This window comes from Corvus kubaryi, unplaced genomic scaffold, assembly GCF_017639235.1.
Source record: "Corvus kubaryi isolate FWS band 111438036 unplaced genomic scaffold, C.kubaryi_AGA036_p1.0 37357, whole genome shotgun sequence".
Lineage (NCBI taxonomy): Eukaryota > Metazoa > Chordata > Aves > Passeriformes > Corvidae > Corvus > Corvus kubaryi.
In genome coordinates, this window is record NW_024581117.1 from 1463201 (window position 1) to 1480729 (window position 17529).

A 17529-nucleotide genomic window follows, 5' to 3' on the forward strand; every position below is an offset into this window, starting at 1 on the left:
GAGATCGGGGATCACGCGGCACTGGTGGCCTGGGGTCCCAGGAGGGGTGGAACAAAGGCTTCCCAAACCCCTGGACAGCTGGCCCCGGTGTCCAGCTGGACCTTCGGGAATGGCAGGCTGGAACGGCAGGGATGAGCACAAATCCCGGGTGGCAGACGCGATGTATCCAAGCAGGGAACCCCCCGGAGGTCTGGGCAGGTAGGGTGAGCACGGCTACAACGTAGCAAAGGCTCGAATCAGCAGCAGGGTGGGGCGGCCACAGCCCGGCCTCCAGCGGGGCAGGGAAGGTGGGCCGGGGATCCTGGGATCTTTCTCCACAGAAAGAAAAATGGCCGAAAAGAACCAGCAGCTTCTCTCCCCGAGAACGCCGAGAGTGAACTGACCCCACACCCAGGTGAAACAAAGGAGTAGCCAGGCCCACCCCACCTTCCATGGGTAGCTCTTTTGTCTTCCTTAAGTACTTAAGTAATTTGTCCCCTAGCAATATGCATATGAGGAAAATTCCTTTAACAGGAAAAAAACTAGGACTAAACTAAAACCCCAACACAATGTCAGACTTTTCATAAAAGATGTATAATCTAAATTAAAATACCTGAGAAAGGTTTGCATAAACATTACAAAAAAAAGCCCAAGTATCTCCCTTCTGGCTTGACATAAATTACTGAATTTTGTCTTTAGAGGTATGAAAAAAAATTATGTATTTATCTCTTTATAGGTGGGCAGAGTTGGCTATCAAAGAGAAGGGATAAGAGAAAGTGGTAACCATTACTGAGGCAAGGGCATGCATTTCCACAGCTGTGAATGAAAGGTGGAAATGGCAGATGATTGGGAGGCAGAAGTTAAATAAATCTTCATCTGGAAGATGAGAAGATCCTGCTTGGTGAAGAACAACCTTGGGAGATAGGGGGATAACATGCTGAGCATAGAGAGGAACATTCCTAAAATATCTTTTGCATTATAAATAAAGCCTGGATCCTGTTGAATGTCAAACTGAAATTCTCTTCAAATTGCTAGTATTTCCCTTTTGAATCATATGTGCATCCAGTTCCTGGTCCTTTTCAACATTCCATGTGTTGAAAGGTGAACATTGAAGAATGTACTTCCAAAGTAATCCTCTGAGCTGCAAGTGTGCAGAGGGAGGGAAAGAGAGCCTGGTAGCCAGTATGTTTAGCTTTTTCTTTCTGATCAAATATGTTTTACAGTTGCATTTCTTTTCATCTGTAATGTTCTCTTAACTGTCAATTTATAATGTATGTATGTAAGTATCTTATATATTTGCTATCGTTCTTCTGTGAGTATGCTTCTTGGTGGTCCTAAAATATCCTGCAGAAATTGGATACCTCTCATTATTTGTCAAAATTGCTTTCTTATTTTATAATGTATGGAATCACACAGGACACTGGTTTATTAGTATTTAGACATAATCTCCAATTTTCCTTGAAATGTGGTGTATTTCTGGGGTGTATTAAATATGTGTTTTTAACAGTTTTCATTTTCACTACCATAACAAAGTTTAATGGTTTTATTATAATTTGTCACTTTATTAGTATTTCATCATACCTTGTGAATTATTGTTTGCTTTGATGGTGTTGAGCAAGTCTAGAATTTTAGAATTAGAAGGAGGTTTCTCTTTGTGTTTTGCTCAATACTACTTCTGAATGAGTATTCAGTGTCCAACTATTTACCATTTCACTCACATTTTCTGATGATACTACTACCAAAATTCTATGTTATGAAGTCTGTCCCACAGATTCCTGTAGAAAAAAAAGACAAAAATCCTAAATACACTGCCTGACAGGTGACAAGAAACTAGGTTGTGGATGTTTCACATTTTGGCCAGTTAAAGGATTTTCAATGAAATTAGGAGAATCATCAATATCAATTTCATTTCAAGGGAAATGCTGTGACTGCATTCTTCTTTTCTTTTTTATACAGAATGTATTCAAAAATCATCTCAATAATTTTGTGCCTGACTTTCGTGAAGTTTCTTATTTGTCTCAATCATTTCTCTGTCATTCTGAGTAGTTTTAGAAACTACTAAACTACTAAAGTTTAGTAGTTTTAGAAACTACTAAACTTTTCACAAAATACTGCTTTTGACCATGTTGAAGATATATAGTGATTATGTGTCCTTTCAATATTTTTCCAGTTTTCATCTTTTACATTTATTGACAGTTGTAGAATTATCTAGATATTGAAAATTTACATCCATATAACAACTTGCTTTTGAAAAGTGTGATTACATTAAAATATTTGTGTAACTGCTGCTTTTGCCTGAGCAACACATGACTCAGCTGAAAGTCCTTATATTTGATCTTCTGCTGTACTGTTGAATTCTTTGCTGCTATGAATAGACCATTTTGGCCTTCTCTACCCAATTTTAATCTAGGTCATGTCTTTCAGAGATGCTATAATAATATGTTTAATTATCTTTCAAAAATATGCTGTGCATTGATTCTGGCTGGATGCCATGCGCCTCTCCTCCACAGCTGGACAGGGGAGAGAAAATATAACAAAAGGGTTCACTGGAACGACTGGGAGAGATCACTCACCAAATACCATCTGGGCAAAACAGGCTCAAATTAGAGATATTAATTGAATTTATTGCTAGCAAATTCAGAGCAGGATAATGAGAAGTAAAATAACATCTTTAAAAACCTTACACCCCAGCCTCTCTCCTTCCCAGCTCTACCTCCTCCCCCAGCTGAGCAGCGAGACAGAGAATGGCGGCTATCCTTTTTTGCCTCTACCACTGCTCAGAGAGAGGAGACCTTCCCCTGTTCCAGTGTGGGGTCCCTCCCATGAGAGGCAGCTCACTGCTAACTTCTCTGATGTGAATTCATCTCATGTGCAACAGCTCGCTGCAAACTGTTGCAATGTAAGTCCATCCCATGGTAACAGTTCTTCTCGAACTCCTGGAGTGTGGGTCACTCTTCCGCAGAGTGCTGTCCTTCAAGGACAGGCTGTTCAAGCATGGACTCCTCTCTCCATGGACCTTCAATGAGCTCATAGCCTCCTCTCAGACACCCACCTGCTCCAGCATGGGGCTCCTCCATGGGCTGCAGGTGGATGTCTGCATCCCCATGGACCTCCATGGGCTCCAGGAGCACAGCTGCCTCACTGGGGTGCATGACAGGCTGCAGAGGAATCTCAACTCTGGTGCCTGAGCACCTCCTGCCTCTCCTCCACTGACCTTGGTGTCTGCATGGCTGTTCCTCTCACATAATCTCACTCTGCTCTTCTCTGCCTTCAATTACAACTGTGCAATAACTTGTTTTTTCATCTTAAATCTGTGATCACAGAGGCATTCCCATCATTTCTGATTGGCCCAGCCTTGGCCAGTGGCACATCCATCTTTGGAACTGCAAGGGATTGGCTCTGCCAGACATGTAGGAAGCTTCCAGCAGATTCTCACGGAAGCCATTTCAGTAGCCCCTGCTACCAAAATCTGGCCATGCAAAACCCAGTGCAACAGTAAATTCGTCCTGGAAATACTCCTTCAAGAATTCCTGGAAATGATCCTTCAACAATTTTTTTTTTTTGGCTGAGCAGAGAATGTGGAAGAGACTGGGGTGTTCTAAAAGAAAAAAAGGTCACCTGAACATGAGAGGTTATTACAGACTCACAGTCTGTGTCATTATTTAAATTCATTGCTTTGCATTTTGCAAGTGCATAGTTAGTTGTATAGTAGTAAAAGTGCAAGATTACTGTATTCTTACTTGTCTGAGAACTAAGTGAATTTTCAAGGAGAAGTGTAAGTCCTGGACAGGCTTCAAATCACAGAGCTAGCTATTAGGAACAAATGATGTAATGTTCGATCATTTCTGATTGAATTTTCTAGAAAATTTCTGCCGTTAAAAAGGCATCTTTAGGCTAATAGTTCAATACTACATTGCAAAAAGTTTCTGGAAAGATTCTCTGTAAGACATTAATGAAGATGAAGACTGGCTTTCTAAATTATATTCATATTAATTATTTCTAATGCATAAAATATTCATTAGCAGTTGAAGTTTCAACTATCAGTTCAGTTAGCTTATAATAAATTTAAATTTAGTGAAATGTAGTCATTAAACAAGAAAAAATTCTTATTATAATTATTATAAAACTGTTAATTGATACTACATAATATTGTCAATAAACATTAGACTTTAAAAGAGGATTTAGAAGAAACATATTTTCACTGAGAATAAATAGGGTTTAAAGTCATGGCAAGTGCTTCACCTGCATTTTAAAACTACTTTGTAACTGATAAGTTTAAAAAATAGGTTTTAAAAATAGGTGAAGCCATGGCTTTTGGCTTATATGGCACATAAAAGAAAAAAAACATCTGTGATGTGTGTTTGTTTGAATAGGAAAATTGGTCAAATTTCTGAGTGACTTTGAAATTAAAATATCCCCAATTATGTGTAAAACATTTGTAGGCAGCAACAAAATTTGTATTTTAAGGTGAGTATTTTAATTTGGCTACAGCTATAATGGCTTTCTAGGTCTGACAGGAGACTGGGGATAGTTGGGTATCATTCTTCCAGGTCTGGACACTTTAATATGCCATAGGAGGGCTGTACATCCTGACACATCCTACCTATCCCATTTGTTTTCCCATTATTTTGTTAAAGCAACATAAATGTGAAAGAAACTAAGAAAAGATACACATCTCTGCTTGTTTTTTCAACTATAATTCCTGAAGACCTAACACAAAATACTCAGTTAATCGGATTTGTCTTCTTCCCGTACTGATTTGTTTCAATATTAAAACTTTCTCAGCTTCTGTGTAATGATGACATTACTTCAAGAACAACCTACCTAGCCAGTGAGGCAGCAGTGGCAGCAGCAGCAGCAAAGGTGAAGAGGTTAAGTCTGGGAGTGAGCATTAGTTTGCTCAGGGACACCCAAGCAGCAGTCCAGAGCTCTGTTCAGACCTGGAAGCCCTTGTGGGACATTGGAACATCTCCAGGAAGCATATATGGCTCAGAGCATGTGTCAGAAGGACAAGGCGCAGCATTTTGCAGGACAGTTCATGCAAGAGGGTGCAACCACTCTCCTGGCTTCTGATACAAATATACCCGGTGGTTTTTGCTTGCCCACTCAGAACAGACTGAGTAATGATTTCCACATGGTCAAAAGCCATTGCTAGCAACAGTGTGGTGACCCAGATGGAGCTCCCCAAGAAGCATGCAGGTGTCCAAGTCTTCAGTTGCAGGGACTTGCTTGAGCCTGTCATTAATATGGATACACAGCAGAGATGACACCTGCATGCAGTCTGACCAAGTGGATGATCTGCTCAGCCTGGTAGCAAAGCTTAAAGAGGAGGTGAAGCTGAGGACTGCCAGGGGTTGTGAGAAATAGACTGTTGGAGTCACATCCTTCAATCCATTAGAGAAATGCAGTGAATGGAAGTTTGGCATGAGTCAGGGAAGCTCCAGGTATGACTGGCTAGTGCACATTGCCAGCTCATGTCCAGTGCCTCAACCATCAGCATCTTCAAGTCCTTTTAGGCAGGGCAGCTCTTTCTCTTTTCATCCACAAGACTGTGTTGATACCAGGGGTTACCCTAACACTTGTGCAGCACCTTGCACGTGGTTGTTGATCACTACCCTCTGAATGCCACCATCCAATCACTTCCTTCTCCATCTAACAGTCCACCTATTGAATCTGTCTTTCTCTCTAAATTAATGTTGTGGGCGATGTGAAGCTTGTGCTGACTGTCCTGAATCACTTCACTGTCCTTCTTGTGCCTTAGCATAGCTTCTAGGAGGATCTGTTCCATGATCTTCCCAAACATAGAGGTGAGGCTGACAACGTGTTAATTTTCAGGGTCCTCCTTCTACCCTTTTTAAATATGGGTACAATGTTTCCTGTTTTTCCACTCACTTGGGACTTCAGCTGTCATGGCTTTTCAAATATCATGGAGAATGGCTTGGCAACTACTCAGCCAGTGCCCTCAGAACTCTGGTACGCATCTCATTGGGCCCTGTACTCTTATGCACATTCACATTGCTCAGGTGGTCACAACCCTGATCTTTGTGTGGGACGGAGCTTTCTCCCACAGTACCCTTCCTTCTGTCCATCCACTTGAGAGATGTGGGAACAGAAGTTTCCCTTGAACACTAAGTCAAAAAGTTGTTGAGTACTTTGTCCTTCCCCTCATTCATTGTTACCAGTTTTCTGTTGTTGTTTATCAAGGGGAGTACACCTTCTTCTACCTCTCTGTTCTGTTAAAGTACCTGTAGAAGTCCTTCCTGTTATTTTTTGTGTGCCTTCCCACGTTCAGTTTCAGGTTCACCTTGGCCTTCCTCACTCCATCCCTACATATCCAAACTTCATCTCTTGCCTTCCCTGCCCAATTTCTTGATCCTGTATTTTTCCTGTACTTAAAATTTACTCATTTTCTTACACAAATTCCTAAAAGAATCCTGGCTACCTTTCTGATGTAAATCAAGCAGAAAAAACTGTAATTTTGCAAGTCAGGAGATCCTGTGGAGAGTTAATTATTTTCAAGCAATCTATACCTGATTTGAGTAAGAATCCATTGAAGTGGACAACTGTGTGAGTAATTCTCTTGCTGTCAATAATGAAACAAGAAACTCAGGACCACACATATAAGCCAATACTTCTGCACATTTGTGTGTGTTCTATTAACTCAAAGTTATAGCACCTGAGATTAGTGATGCAAGCAGTTCAAAAGGATTGTCCTTTCACTTTATTTCATATCTTCTGAAATTGGAGTATGAGCATTTCTGTGGTATCTGAACACCTTCACAGTGCCTCAGGTTGCCTGACAGCATGGCGGTCTCACGGACAGAGTGGTAGTAAAGCCCAAATGTTTTGTCTATTTAGTTTTATGCCTATTTCAGTTTGCAATTTGACTTTTGAGTCTTTGTCCCCATACTGAGACACACTACTCACACTTACATGGCAAAGATGAATACTAAAGATTCAAAAATAATTTACAATTTTTTCATAATATGCCACTCTGTGTGTCACATAAGAACAGGTGTTGCTTGTTGAATTAAGAATTCAGCAATTCTGAATAATAATCTAAACCTAAAAAAAAAGTGTGAAAATGTAGTACTAGAAATCTTAGAGAAATCTTAGCATTAGTATGGAATTTAATTTACGAAGTCTTGGAAGAAATCACTATGAACACAGGGAGTGAGAACTGTTAAAAGCTGAGTTAATTGCACTTGATTTTGAAGCCAGTGGAAGATGCAGCTACCGCTTTGCATATAGGTAATTCTACTGAATAGTCAATTCTTGTAATTTGTATTTAATTTAGCTTTTTAAAAAATACCTAGATACTATCTGAGCAGTTTTTGAAATTCATGAGGGCTACCATTATCCAATATTTTCAGTGTAATACAACAGTAACTTCTACAACTAGATGTTAAATAACATTAGTTTGAGAAAAATAAGAAGTAAAAAAATAGGCTAAAGATAAATAAATAAATAAACACAAAAAAAATTCAACCAGAATAGAAAGTTGGTCTTTAATTTTCATAAAAAGACATTCTGAAAATGGGGGAAGGAGTGAAATGAAAAAAATCTGTACAGTTTTTAAAAAATAGTATTTAAAAAATACAGTAAAGGAAAATTGAGGCATTTGTTAAAAATGTATTGCAAAGGTTATTTCCATAAAATTACAATAAATTTAAAGTAAGAAGAACTAGGAAATTCAATGCAAAATACCATTCACACAAACAGGTAGAATTTCCTCCTTTTTTTTACATTATTAAATAAAATTTGGAAGATAGCTATAAGTTATTCCATTAAATAATTGATGATCATAGCAGTGCTTTCCCTATAAAACCAGAAAAGGGCATTGCCTCACTGCAGTTTGTATTAAATTTCTTGAAATAAGTCATACGAACCCAAAACTTTATAACATATGTCTCGTGGAACATTCAAATAATGGAACCATAAAGCTGGTCTTTCTGTTAGAAAATATTTTTTATGAACCAATCTGCCTGATTAACAAAAAATAAACAGAACTTTTTTCCAAATTCAGCACTTGTTTTTTTTCTGGATCCTTACTGTCATATAAAGAACAATTTTCTAGGTTAGTCGTGAAAATATAGACTCATGATAGCCTCCTCAAAGTATGAATTTTTTTTTCTTTAGGCAGAGAAAGAGAGGAGAAAAAAAGAAGGCTTTAGAGTAAAGCAATAAGCCCTTTGCAAAGATCAAAGGATCCACAGTAGTTATTTTTTCAACATGTGAGCTCCATAAGGAGGAATATTCCTGCAACTTCATAAGGTGTTTCCAAATCTAGGTATCTCCAGATCTAGATATCTTACAAGTGAGCAGCTGTATGAAGCTTATGTGTGAAGCATTACAATGGTTAGATAGTACTGCTAAAAAAGACCACTGGAAGTCCTCCCCCCATAGGACTGTGTGGAAAGTGTCTGTAACAAATTTCTTTGTGGTTTCCTTTGTGCTAAGACACCACAAGTGACTAGGGGTAAAAAAAATTCCTTTTCTGAGGAAATATTATTTTTTGCATACGCATGTAAAAATAACTGACTTTACAGGCTCTCATTTACTGTTGTGGATTGCTGCCAACTGCCTTTCACTGTTATTCTATTATGCATACACCTGCTCTGTCCCTCCATTCCCCATTCTTTATAGGGGGCTTTCAGCAATAAAATTTAACATGTTTGCTGTTCTAAGCAAATTGTCGAAATAGCTTTTGATTGATATGCTAGATTGTAACTTGGTATAGAACTTTATGATCACAGATTGTGATAGCTTCAATAGATATTTTCCCTTTTCTATTGAACTTTGGCTGTTAACTATTACTGCAACCCTAGGGTACATTACCGTGCCCCGCAGCCGTAGGGAGGAGGAGAGAAGATCCAGCAGGCAGGAACTGTGCAGCAAGATTGATTTATTTAATTATTTTACAATCTCTTTTATAGACTTTTTCTTCATAGTCTAATTGGACAAAGGATCAGCCACCCCTTGGGGGTGATTGGCTAAAATCCTAAAATATCCATTGTCAAAATATTTTTCTACTATACTATAAACAAGACTTTTCAAGGCTAGAGGTGTTTGTTTGTTTACATAACTCTGCTACCTCTTCTGTGAGAGCGAGAAGTCTCTCACGGGCTTAGAAAATAGCAAGAAAATCCTCGCTAGCAGCGTTTTTGTATCCACAGTTAACCTTTTCTGGGAATTCTGGGATTCTGTAGGAGGAGAACTCACTTAAGCATAAAGGATTTGGTGGAAGATTCCTAAGGGATTTGATAAAAAATTCTTCTGATTAAACACATATCTTGCAATTTATTTTTGACTTTGCTAATTTATTTCAAATTAATTGCCTGATGGACAAGACAGAGTGATGATCTACTCATTGTCTGATCTTTTTAGTCCTGCCATGTTCTGTGTTACTGTTCAACAGCTACAAAGTGAAGCCTCTATCTAAATTGGAAACTCATGTTTTCTGAGACGTAGAATTTTGGAGTGAGTTGCTGTGTAGTGGTTGCTAAGCATGCTTCTGCACATTCCCTGTAGCAGCTGTCAAACACTCTGTAGAGTTATGCAGGAAGATTGGGAGGATCTCTATGTCATCCCTTAGTGCTTACTTGCCCTTAATCTCTTTTTGTAGCAGAGTTATGAAATGTATGAAATGTGAGTTATGAAGCTTGACTGAAATCAATCTTTGTTGCATCCAAATCCTCTTGCATTTTATGATTTCTTCTGTTGTAACAGGCTTCTTGAAATTCCCTCCCTACATACAAGTACCTGGTCTCTAGAACATGGTCCAGCCCATGGAGGTCAGAGTAAGAGAATTGTGGAGGATTTTCATCCCTTTCAGATTGTGTATTAAACCCATTTTTGGTTTTGTTTTTTTTTTCTTTGTTAGTATATTGTAGTCCTTTAGATGATGTAAAATTCCTGGGGCAATAGCTATCTTATTAATATCATACAGCAGGCAAAAGTAGGAGAGTGGGTAGCACGTATTCAGAGGTTACTGACCCATAGCTTATCTAAGAGATAACTTTGACATCTCCATGATTGTCTTTTATAACTGGAAATGGGTATGTGACTTATCAGGTCAGCTGTCATCTTTTGTTTGTGACTCAATTCTCAGTAAGTGGAGAAGAAGAAAGTTTCTCTTCAGTAAGGCAATGAGTAAGGATGATGAAAAAAGCCTTTCTGTCTGTAATACAGTGTGTGTTGCACCAGCACATAAACTGAGAACTATTTAAACAAATGCATGGCATATGACATGCTGGAAAATCAAAGCTCTGTAGAAAAAAATTATTTGACATATGTGATTCTCAGCTGCACCTTGAGAAATGTTTGTGAACATACTCATTACTAATATGCAAAGAGTAACTGCCTTCTGTCTGTCTTGAAGTTTGCACTTGACACTCTCTTTGCAGAGAAAGGAAATTAAATTTGCAGTGTCTTTTTTTGAGAATACTTCACGGCCATATCTGTGGATCACTCACACTCTTCAAATTCTTCTGAAGGAGTAAGACCCCATTAAAACTGTGGAAGATCGAAAGTGACCTTTAGGGGGCAATGATCTTAAGTCAACTCTTGTACATACTGGAAAAAAAAAATAGACTAGATTCAACCTCCCTAGAAATTAATTACTTATGTTCAGTTTATAATTCTACTTATTAAATATGAAAAATAAGTAACTGATTTAATTTTCCAACTGCTACCATCATTTTTTTTTTCCTCCACCTAATGATATGTTACTGTTACAGTGAATATCTTGTATGTCTTGCCAGACTGCTGATGTTGTAGCTCCAAGAAAGTTAGTAGTCTACAACAATTAAAAATAGGAACCAAACCAATCACTAACACAAATATCCCGAAGTACAGGTGTTTCAACACCAAAAGCACATGAAAGGAAAACGTATGTTTCATAAAAGCTATTGTTAAAATGAGACAGATGAGGACATTTGTTTGAAAAATACACAAAATCATAGATACAGATTTGAAAATATTTAGAGGAAGATGCTTGTTATTTTAAGGATTGAATTTCTGCCCTACTATTAACTATTTTATATAAAAGCAATTATTTGTTCTAATTAGTTTAAAATATTGTCACAAGATCAGTTCTTTACAGAGAAATCTAAGCATGGATATGCACTATTCTTGTCAGAGTTTATTCAACCTGTATTAGGTTTATTCATGTTAGACACCTTGTGTGCTCCAATATCTTGACCACCAGTATTTGAACCACTCCACATTTCAAAGAAAATGTCTCCATAGTAGGTACAAGCATTTCAGTTCCAGTACATCTATTTGTACATATGAAAGTGACATACACGTGTTAGAAGTTCTTAAAATGAGTTTTTTATCCCAACATTATGTTTACTAGACAAAAATACCAGGCTAGAGATAAAAACACCATTAATAACCATCTGGTATAGTGGTTTTGACTATGAGGTGAAATGCAAGTATTTTGTTCTGTGTCTTATGTTAGGTCATGCCAGGAACAAGATTAAAGATTTGTTCAACTAAGAACAACATAACTTGTTAACTCCACATAAGTTTCTTGTTTACAGGCTAGTTAGAAACTCATCAGAACATAAATAACTCCGCTGTGTTCTCAGAAAGTCTTCTTTTTTCATAATCTGTGTGTCAAGAGCCTGATAAGAATCTGAATTTGTGTATAATCATGCTTATATAAAGCTACATGGTATAAATTTGCAAACATTATGCATTTTGTGATTCAATATGACCTACATCTTTTACTAATAATATGGTGTAATTCTTTTGTCAGTGTAGCTTTGCTGTTTGCAATAACTGAGGATCTGTAACCTAGTGATTACAGAACATTTCAATTCAGTCACTAGAAGAGAAAAAAAACAACAACGTTTACCCTTCTCTGTTATTGTTCAACAGCTACAAGCTGAAACCTCTATCTGAATTGAAACTTAGGTAGCAATTCTGGAGCACTCTACATGCTGCAGCTACAATCTCAATCAAATGTCCTTAACTTCTTTTTTAAGAGACCATCCCTTTGGGGCTTTTCTTTGAGGATATTTTTAATTTCATAACTTCCCATTTCATGGATCTTTTTTTTATAAATGTGATTCTTTATGTCGTAGCTCTTTTTCAACCAACAGGCAATTTATTGTGTTGTGATTTCTAATAACACTGTACTGCCTGAGTATAGGACAGTATTTGTATTAGTGAAATAGACATAGTGAGGCATACAGCAATCTAGCATAGCAGCAGTCAAAGAATTTTTATACTTATTATTTTACATACACGCTCATGGCTGTATTTTTTAATATGTGTGTAAACATATACTGTGCGAAATAGTGAAAGAGCTTAAAAACATGGAAAGCTGCAAATACTTACTACATTTTATACACAGCTAGAGTAATGTGAAAAAGCTAGGTGGGATTAAGTTTCATGTATCAAAAATGGAGAGGAGTAACTGAGGCATAAACTGATGGTCACTTCAGTATATACTTCATATATAGTAATAACGTGTGGTGCATGATCTGACAAGCATATATGGTGAAGAATTTGTACCTTTTTATTCAATCAGAAGCATCACAACATAAACACAAATATTAAACAGGGCTAGAGTTAAAGAAGGGAGAGGAATTTTCACAAGCTGATGACTACCTATTGGACACCAATGGAATGGTGATTTGCAAACTGGTCAGAAGATTCCAACTGTCACAATAGATCTTTTATAAAAGTAGTGTCAATGTTTACAGTTGACGGAATGATTTTCCCCTAGCTACAGAAAGAAACAGGCCTTAAAGCCACGGTTTAGGATTCAGCCTATCTTTCAATTTAGAACTGTCTTCCATTAACTTCAATAAAATTAGAGCTAAGCTTTTAATAACATGTACCTTGGAAAACCTAGGAAGAAAGATCAATAAAGTAATCAAGAATTTTCTGTTCTAAATGCTAGTGATCTCTCAAGAGCAACTGAGGCAGCAGATTGCTTTTATATGAGAATCTGTGACTGACACAACTGAGTACAACAGAATCAGGCACATAAATATTTCCTAGTGATGTTTGATTACATCAGTAGAGTGATACTGCCAATTCAGGGCATGTGATACATAGACTTGGCAAGTAGCAATGTCTCTTACTGTAATGCTCCTAATAACTACCCTAACATGTATTTAATGCAAAAAACCAGACATCAGAAATAAAGAAGAAAGAAGAAAAGAATATATTGTCACAAAATTAGCATCTGTACTGTGTATATATTATATATATATATTTATATGTTCTCTCATACATGTGAGAAAGGGAGCTATTTCACTTCTGATTTCCTTTGGACTGCTAGTTTAAAAAAAAATCAAATTCAATTATTAGTCTAGAAAGCTAGGTCACACACATCATAAAGTTGCATATCATTGTTAATTACACCTTTGGTCCATTCTTTAACTGTTTCCTAAGTTTTGTAGTTATGTATTTATGACTGATACTGCCACATACATCAAATGAAAAGTTTTCTTCCAGACAGAATATTCATCAGAACTGCCATGAAGTCTACAGGTGGAGAGCCCTGATGTTTGGGACATCATTACGTCTCAGAGAAGAGATATAGGACAATGTTCCCTTGAAGCCTAAATTGCATCTCTGCACTATTATCTGTGCATATTTTTTACAGTATGTCCTTTATCTGATATTCTTATATATCAATAGCATGCTGATTTCTGTAGAAAATACGAAACATTTTTCTGAGAAACTCATGATTTCATTGATGTGCATTGGCCATTGTGGACATTAGTTATTTTGAAAAATATGTTGCAATTCCATATACAGTTCTCACATACGTGACATACATAGCATGTGTGTGTGTCTTTTCTCCATCGTAGGGAAAATGTACATAATATACTTGAAACAGAAAGTTTTCAGCCATATGATGTGCTCATAATAACTTAAGACAAATGATGAGGAAAATGTAACTTGCCTCTCATAGAAAAAAACCCAGCCCAACCCACTAAACTGAAGAAGAAAATTTTAGGGGAAAGCCAAGGAAAAATTGTGAGAATTTACTAAAAAAATGACCATAGGAGAAAAGAATATGACCATCAAGGATCTTTGGAGTCTTCATAAAAGACAAAACACTCTAGTGAAATTTATAGGTAACTTTGTAGGATTTTCTTTACATGAAATTAGTACTTCTGTCTCTGACATGTTGACATGGTGTAACTAGAACAGAAATTGCAACTGAGGGCCATTTAAACTGATCACCATCCTGGAGGCTGGCAACCATGTTTGCCACCTGCAACCAGTCATTTTGACTGCAGTCCTGTGACAAATGGGTACAAAGATCACTCAGGCTGAAGGGCTCAGACCTTAAAAATATTCTATATTTTCCTCCTCAAAACCTAAAGCTGAGTTTTCAGCTTTGCAGTGGAATTTAAGGCATAAATATTAAGGTGTACACCTTTAACTGGAGTCTCCACCTAATATTGCCAGAAAATACGAATTATGAGAGCAAATGAAAGTTGCAGACTCCCCTTAGGATTTGTGTTCTTAGGTCTGAATTGGAAAGGAGGTTGTAAGGTATTATTTTACTCACAGAAAACTTGGAAAAAACTTCACTATGAAGTCTGATAATCAGCTAATTTCCTTTGCATCTTAAACTTTTCACAAGGTTTGACTGACTTGCTTTAATGACAATCCCTTAAAACTAGGTGGGATAGTGTGTCTCATGATTCCACCATGTGTTAGTTAAAGAACTAATATCGACTGTATCAACCTTAAGAGGACTTGTCCTTTTGGCAACTGCACTACTTGGTGAGTTTGACTCAGAGTACTTGTAACTTGATTGATTTATTATTTGAAGTTACATTTTGATTATAATTTGAAAATCCAATCATTCCGTTTTGTAGTTTAGAATGATTTATAATAGTGAGATTTTGCCTACACTAAGAGCGTAGGTCAGGATCCTACACACGTCTACAGACAAGCGACTATCTGCTTACATCTAAGTTTTACAGCTCTAGAAGTTAAAAAGAGGAATTTTGATGTCTATTCACCATTTTTTGCACTAAAAATGGTGCACAGATAATTTTTCATTTAATCTGCAAACAGATTATCAAAGAAAGATTTTTTGGATGTTCTAGGATACTACTTGTCTCTACTTAGGTGCAAACACTGGCTAACTTCTGAAAATGTAACTGGATGTTGACTGGTGGTAGGTAGCATGCTGTGTCTTCTGTATCTTCTAAAATCCCTTCCAATTGTGATTATGCCACATATTTTCTCATGGTCTTTTGAAGTTTCCAATGTACCTACAGGGAATAAATATTATTTACTGAGATTGTAAACTGTTCTTATTGTTTGTTTCAGTGGGAGATGTGAGAAACACAAATTGTTTCTTTTAAAAAACAGCTCTTTGAAAAACATGAATAAGTTAGTCTCCTTCTGTGCATTGCTTTGTTGTCCTACTTGTAAAGACTATGAAAAGATATCTCTAAAGCACTAGGTGGCTTTTTCTTAATACTGCCCTTAAGGCTTATGCACACTGGTGGAGGGCTCATTCTAAAAATAACAGAACTGAATTTACATAAAATTTTGTTCTGCCACTTAGGTCAGCCATGAATGGATGATTTCTTGCTGCAATAGTTCACATTATGGGTTTCAAGTCTTTCCTTCAATTAGATTCTGTTGCTTTGAAAGCTTAACATCTTTTATTTGTGCAGCTTTGAGACCTATCAAGAACCACTTCAAGGCAGTCAGTTTGTAAAGTAAACACAGAGCAACTGGGCTTTACAAAACCAGCCTTTTTCCCTCAGTGTGGAAGGTATCTTTTCAGCTTTATACTGGCTAGCGCTTGTATTTCAATGCCTTAGAAAGCCTCGAGCAGCCTTGAGAGGTAGCACGGGCGATCTAGCACTTTAGTAGCTCTAAAATTGGTACCTGAATCAGCTGCAGAGCAAATACCATCAGCAGAAGCAAAGAGGGAGAAATATAGCTCCCTGCTCACTCAATTCCCTGCAGTTAGAAGCTTTCAAATGAGACAGACAACCAGAGATGTTCACAGGAAAGTAGCTGAGCTGAGAGAGAGCGGAGCCTCCCCTTGACCATCTTTTATTCGGAGAAGGGGAAAGGGGCGGACTGGGGGTGGACCCGGGGTGACCGGCCAATCAGACACGGCTAAAGAGTCTGAGTTACATTTGGCTTTGCCTGCGCTTGGAACAAAGGAGCTTGGAGCACATGGGCAGGAGCACGTGTCTTTGGGAGGGGAAGGGGAAGCTCAGAGCAGGCAGCAACACCTCAGCTCATCTTTCTTCTATTTTGTAACTGAATTTGATGGAATCTAAGCTGATTTCATCATATACTCAGGCCTGGTTCCCCATATGTAGGAAATAGTGCTTAATTGCTCAAGACCACAAGTATACACTTGAGCCCAAATTTTTATATCAAGTTACCATTTGTTAACTACCAGTTTTTGAAATAATTTCTAAGCATTTGTAACTGCTTTCTTAGAAAGTCTCTTTCCAAAGCATAAAACATATATATATAACACTTTGAAATATCTGCTGCTATGAAGTTTTACAGAACATAGAAAAGTGCTTAAACTCAAGTTATAGATAAAGATAAATATCAAAGTTCTTTGCTGACTGTTTTATGACAGTGCAGTCAAATGCTAAACTATTACATATAGAGTTGTCAGAATGTTTCAGATCTACTACGTTCTCTTTCATCAGCTTTCTTCTTAATAAGGTTGGCTGGAAAACAAGGGCTCTGGTTTTCTATGTAAACTTGGAAGCTTTGAAAATTTCTGTTCTGCAATGAGATGACTGAGAGATTTATTTTCCTTGAAACAGTTTCCTTCAGAGAGAACTGATGATAACAAAAAGTAAAGTTCTCACAGGCTTTTTCTGGGATATGGAGTATTCATAACTTGTCTCTCTATATCTCTCTATAACTTGAGTGTTGCTTATCACAAATTTGTAATTTTTTTGGCAAAGTATACTGCTTGTCTTTTAACAACCAGCCCATCTTGATCACAAGAGCCTCTCATAAAAGTTATTTCAGAAAAAAAAAAAAGAAACTTTAGTCAAAAAAAATCCCCAAATCCAGGAAGAATTCATAATTTCCTCTTAAACATTAGTGGTTTTTGCATAGGTGATATAATTAGTAGAACAAATTTCATTTAACAGATCTTTTATTATCAAAGATTTCAAGACCATGTGTATTTAATAATAAATAAGGCCCATTTCCTATTACTGCCATTTATCAAAAAATAACTAGATTACAGCCTGTGTTTCATTCGTACCTCCAGAATAGTTTGCAAGCTTAAGTGAATACACATATATTCTTTAGCTTGTCTTCAGTAGTGTAATTGAAGAAAGTTTGTATTTATAATTTTATCCACTGTCTTATGTCTTAGAGAAATATAATTTATAAGTGTTCCAAAGAGTTAAACAGATACTTTAGGTAAGGTTGTAATTTTTTACACTTCATTCAGATATAACCCCAAGTGGAGAAAAAAAGAGTTCAAGGAGTCTGGTCATATGTAGGACATCTCCCTTCCTTACATGTCTTTCTGTTCTTCATTCTTTTTTCTCAATTGAA

At 37.1% G+C, this 17529-nt stretch overlaps 1 long non-coding RNA gene across 1 annotated transcript; it reads right to left on the minus strand.

Annotated features, from left to right (window-relative positions):
• Positions 1-452: 452 nt before the first annotated feature.
• Positions 453-2543, minus strand: LOC121667181. Its single transcript, XR_006016945.1, has 2 exons — positions 2073-2543; positions 453-2034 (listed from the first exon to the last, which is right to left on the minus strand). It is a non-coding gene; the product is annotated as an uncharacterized LOC121667181 (long non-coding RNA).
• Between the last annotated feature and the right edge of the window lie 14986 nt (positions 2544-17529).